A 6,000-nucleotide genomic window follows, 5' to 3' on the forward strand; every position below is an offset into this window, starting at 1 on the left:
TACTTAGAGAAGCGTATACTTCCTATAAATACGGTTTGTGTTTATCTTACACCTCGGCTTTCGTCCTCGCGTGGCAGAGCCCGTCCACAGTTCCAGCAGAGACGTCCACTGCTAGCATATTCGCTGTTTATCGCTACATTCGTGCTTTGATAACGCCAGCCTTCCATGGGTGGGGTCGTCATAAATGACGCAAATATTGCAACCTATATGCTACGGCCCGTTTCATGGCTACTCCTCGACCTCTCTGCGGGGCTGTGTTTGAGGTGCCCTCAGCTCTGCAGGAGCAGTTTGTGAAACCAGCTTTCAACCGGATCTGGTAATAACTCAACCGCCCTAGTTTCAACGATTTGTTTTGCATGATAGTGGAGTTTTACAGAGAGAACTTGACTAACGGGCTCAAAAAGGCAGTGAGTTTGCACCAAATTCTGCTTCTTCATGTCGCCTTCATTTTAAAGCGTATAAAAACTCACTGATGCTAACTTCAGAGGCAACAAACTCGAAAAGGTAGTTGCAACTCCTGCGATATCCACGTCACTGAGTTTTTACGATGCGCGCAGGGGAAATACCGCTGCAACGGCGTTGATTAGTCTCGGCTCAGCTTCCTCTAGGTACGATGATGCCTAAAAATATGTGGACGCAGCTGAAAACTACCCATAAAACATTTTCGCTCGCTTTGGTTAGCCTACCTGACTTTGGCGATGGTGATCACCGTATTCCATATTGATAAAATTTTGGTACACGCTAGAGTTATCGTTTCAGCATATGAACCCTAATTTGGAAATGCAGCTACTGGAATTATATATTCCCTAGTTTCGTCCGTTTTGCTTTGTCGCAGTGCATTTTCTTGCTCTTGTCCAAACTCCTTCCATCATGACTCTGTTCTCAGTAGATGAAGGAACACGTGGTACTTATCAGAAATGGCGAATAACGGCATAGTTACTGGAGTTCGTCAGACTGGGCTTGTGATAACAAACTTGACATGCTCGATTTCCAATTCATATGCGTATTTTTTTTCACGGGGAGTGTCTTGGGCATACCGGCGTATCTGATACCGTGCTTTAAAGTGCTCATGCGCCAAACACTATTTGAAATGAAGCCTTAAAGTACGCTACTCCCCGAGTTCAGCGCGCGCTACATTTGCCTAAGCTAAAAGAACTCAGCATGGCGACGAACTTCGATCAAGGACCCCTCGCATCGGGGTGAATTCGTCGTTTTTACTGGGCTTTTCAGTATGTTCACTGGTCATAAATGCAGCATCAGGCCTTCGTTCTGCCTTATCTCACCCACAGCAAAATACATGAGAGAAACTACATGAGAAAATATGGGCATAATTCTTTTTATTTCTACTAACGATTCTGCCGCTCATAGAAGTAAAAGACTGTTAATAATAATAATAATAATAATAATAATAATAATAATAATAATAATAATAATAATAATGATAATAATAATACTTGGTTTTTGGGGAAAGAAAATGGCGCAGTATCTGTCTAATATATTGTTGGCCACCTGAACCGCACCGTAAGGGAAGGGACAAAGGAGGGAGTGAAAGAAGAAAGGGAGAGCTGCCGTAGTGAAGGGCTCCGGAATAATTTCGACCACCTGGGGATCTTTAACGCGACCCGACCGCGGCGGCTGTGTTTTTATGGAGGCAAAACGCTAAGGCGCCCGTGTGCTGTGCGATGTCAGTGCACTTTAAGGATCCCCAGATGGTCGAAAATATTCCGGAGCCCTCCACTACGACACCTCTTTCTTCTTTCACTCCCTACTTTATCCCTTCCCTTACGGCGCGCGGTTCAGGTGTCCAACGATATATTAGACAAGTACTGCGCCATTTTCGTTCCCCAAAAACCAATTACTATTATTATCATCTTTAACGTGCACTGACATCGCACAGCACACGGGCGCCTTAGCGTTTTGCCTCCACAAAAACGCAGCCGCCATGGTCAGGTTACATTGTTTGTTGACAAGATGGTTTCTGTTATATAAAACAGATGGCACCACTAGGAGGACGTTATTATTGCGTCCTCATTTTTATATCTGACAGACAGCATAAGGTCCCATAAAATGTTTGAGGAACCCACCACGAGGAACGACACCATCCGTCGTAAAAACAAATGAGCGAGTCCAGACCCCCTACTCTGACAGAGCGAAACAAAATGGTCCTGGCATGTTCGCACCCACGTGGACCCCCCATACGAACACCACGAAAACTCGGTGCAGCTTCTGCACATTCACTCTCTTCATGCATAAAACTTGAAGCACGTACCAAATTTTTGCCACAATAAACAGGTTGCACACAGTCGACCGAGCGAACATTGATAGTTCGCGTCTGCCCCCGCTTAGCGTTTTCTCTCGCGCTCTATCTGTTGTGCCACTCCAGTATTCAGTGGCATCTTTGTATTGGTCCATTGTTACGCCTAGGTATTCTACTGGTGACTCTGTCCACTGCATAGTTCGGAGCATAGTGGGTTAGTCTCCCAGCTGCCGTGCCAGAAGCCCAAGCATTTGCAGCGTTTCAATGGAGGCAAAACGCAGACGCCCGTGTGTTAATTGTGCGATGTCAGTGCACGTTAAAGATCCCCAGGTGATCGAAATTATTCCGGAGCCCTCCACTACACCACCTTCCTTTTTTCTTCTTTCACTCCCTCCTTTATTCCTTCCTTCCCTACGGCACGGTTCACATGTCCGCCGAGATGTGAGACAGATACTGCGCCATTTCCTTTCCCCTTAAATTGGGGATCTTTAGCGTGCACTGACATCGCACAGCACACGGGCGCCTTAGCGTTTTGCCTCCATAAAAACGCAGCGGCCGCGGTCGGGTTCGAACCCGGGAACTCTGATGTGCTGATCCGGAGTTCCCGGGTTCGAACCCGACCGCGGCCGCTGCGTTTTTATGGAGGCAAAACGCTAAGGCGCCCGTGTGCTGTGCGATGTCAGTGCACGTTAAAGATCCCCAGGTGGTCGAAATTATTCCGGAGCCCTCCACTAGGGCACCTCTTTCTTCCTTTCACTCCATCCTTTATTCCTTCCCTTACGGCGCGGTTCATTTGTCCAACGATATATGAGGCAGTTACTGCGCCATTTCCTTTCCCCAAAAAACCAACCATTACTATCATTCATTAGTTTACCTACTTAACGAAGCGAACGACGAAGGACATTACTAACACAAGTTCTATGCTAGGCCAGTGGTGTGTGATTTCAGTAGCTGGAGGACAAATATCGCCCGTTGTGTGCAATGTCTTGAAACTGGTTATGATTTATCGGGGTTTAACGTCCCAAAGAGACTCAGGCGATGGGGACGCCGTAGTGACGGGCTCCGGGAATTTTGACCACCTGGGGTTCATTAACGTGCACTGACATCGCACAGTACACGGGCGTCTAGAATGTCGCCTCGATCGAATTTAGACCGCCGCGGCCAGGATCGAGCCCGCATCTTTCGGGTCAGAAGCCGAGTGCCATAACCACTGAGCCACCCCTGCGGCCTTGAAACTGTCCTGAAACTGTGTCCATGTTTGTGCGTACTCTGTGCTACATCACCAACCTGTCATCATCATTTCACAACATCTATTGTTTCATTGTCAGGAATAAATTCTTTTTACTCTATGACCAATATCCAATTGCTGCTGAGGTGCTACACTCATAGGTGATAAATGCTATAAATATGTGTACACACACGAAACGAAGCCGCAAGAACATAATTATATAATTTACTTGCAATGCAGCCATTAAAAGGAAATTTCCGGACCCCGTAGAGTATCTGTTGCGGGTCCAATTGGACTTATTTTTGGAATATGGTGGAGTGCTTGAAGGATGCTTCACTCCCGCCACCGGTTGGCCCGGTATTGCACTGCCTCCGGGATCGGCCTTGTTTTTAGCGCGTCTTTACTATCCTGTCTTTCTATCCCCTCTTTCAACTCTCCCACTATCTGCACGTGGTAGCGATTGTGGCTCGGCTTGAGCCAGTGGGCAGGCCTGTGCACTTTCCTTTTCTTTCTTCCTGGCAACAACTTCTCTCTCTTCACTCTCCATTGGAAGGAGTGGCATGACCTTATTGCTCTAGATGTATGAGACTCCGTATACCCCGTACGCGCACTTCCTCTACGTTTTCCTATTAGCAACCATGCACTGCATGTATATCAGCAACTTAATCTAGAAAACTGAAGAGGTACACTGCCCGCGTGCTCATCCTCTTAACCTTGCGACGAGAGCAGAAACGGAACATCTTAGGGTTGAAAGCCCAATGACCCCATAAATCCCTCGTATTTCGAAGAATAATGGAGGTGAATTCGGCTGTACTCACCTTTCCTCGCTCTGTCTTTCCAAATGGTGCCACATGGCAAAGATAAGTAATTTTATACAAATGAGTTTAACGTTCCGAAGCGACAGATGCATGCCTCGGCTTTGGAACGTTAGTGTCGTTTCGTTTCGGTGCTTTCAGCTCAACAACCCAGAACTTTATTTCGCTTCCCTATGTCTCTCTGTTCGATGTGCCTTGCACTCTCCTACACCCTCGAGGCTGTCAACCTAACAACATTGTCGTGTTTTACGCGATAGCATATACAGCTCGCTCGGTCGAAAAGCCATCGGCGCAGTAATAGTCGGCACAGCATGTCGGAAATAATTGGGGGCTGCGGTAAAAAATCGTATCATGGTAATTTGTGGTTCTAGTGATTGATGATTGATTGGTGTGTGATAGGCGGTGACGAGTTAATGAAATTTTAATTAATTGGTTATTAAAGAAATAAGAAAATGACAAAATTGGAAAAAGGTGGTTCAAAGGTACCAAAATGCTCAATATGAAAAGCCAATGCTTGATGATGCTAATTAAGAAAACGTAGTGTGTGCAATTGATCGATTAATTACCTGAAGCAAGATTAAGAAATGAAAAATGCGTTCGAAGGTGGCAAATTCCCAGGATCGAAAGCCTAGCCCAGTAGGCTATGGCGTCATACCCTTAAGGCGTAGCTTGAAGGGACAGTGAGAAGAACTCTACCAAATTTTTTTTTACCAAAATCTGATAGTACGGAATTTCATGGATTTGTTGCCGCTTGTCCGGGAGCGAAAGATGCATTTATTTCAAAGAAATTTAGATTCAGAGTAGAAAAAGTTTTTCCCGCCGCTTCGATTCAAACTCGAGAACTCTTATGACGTCACAGCGAACTCTTATGACGTCATAGGACAGAGCGACGTGATACGTGACGTAAATGCAGACTCCGTGATTTCTGGTGGCTAGCGGTACGGTCTAGCAGCTTCCGAAATGAAAGCTACCGCCGCCGCACGTTGAAGGCATCCATCGAGAGTCGCTACCGTCGCTTCGTTTACGTGTGCACCGGCGTCTTGCCAGCGTTACGATGGATCCCGTTCCCGAACCCGACGGCGAAGTTCTCGCAAAAACTCCGGCCTGCATTTCAGCGACCTCAGCCCCACAGAGCGTGCAATGCTTTTGAGGGAGCACGGTTAGGTTAGTCGCCGGCGGGTCGTTTCCCCCCTTCCGCCGTGAGCAGCCGTTGCAAATTAAATATCATAACCCCAGTGCGGGAGTCGCGAGGGGCCAGGACAAGGACGGCGCGTTGCGCCCATCGGAGGCTGGCCGGGACTTTGGGGTCAACGGATTGTGGTTCTTTGAACAGCGCGGTTGCACGGTGCAGCAGGCGGCGTCGAGGTCTCCCACGGTTGCCACAAAAAACGGATGGGTGCTCAAGGGCGCTCGCGTTTAGAGATGGCGGCTTGAAACTAAAGCCGACGCACGACGCTTCAACGGCCTCCGCTGGGTCCAACGGGTCCACTGGATCGGGCTCTCTCGCCCACTTGCATGTACCTTCAGATGTGTACTGCGAATGGAGTAAATTAGCCAAGAGCTCGAAAAGAACAGCTCCGCCCAACTGCCGAAGCTACTGAATTACGTCACAACGCGTACCTCGCCGCGGAGCCGAGAGAGAGAGAGAAAAACTTTATTTGGATGCTTTCAAGGGCTTGGCGTCTCGAGGCCTCCGTCGT

The 6,000-nt window shown here is 47.7% G+C and overlaps 1 pseudogene; it reads left to right on the forward strand.

Moving 5' to 3' along the window:
• Positions 1 to 3,738: 3,738 nt before the first annotated feature.
• On the forward strand, positions 3,739 to 3,876 carry LOC144116798 (U2 spliceosomal RNA; annotated as a pseudogene).
• Positions 3,877 to 6,000: the final 2,124 nt, after the last annotated feature.

Source organism: Amblyomma americanum, chromosome 1 (assembly GCF_052857255.1).
Source record: "Amblyomma americanum isolate KBUSLIRL-KWMA chromosome 1, ASM5285725v1, whole genome shotgun sequence".
Taxonomy (NCBI): Eukaryota; Metazoa; Arthropoda; class Arachnida; order Ixodida; family Ixodidae; genus Amblyomma; species Amblyomma americanum.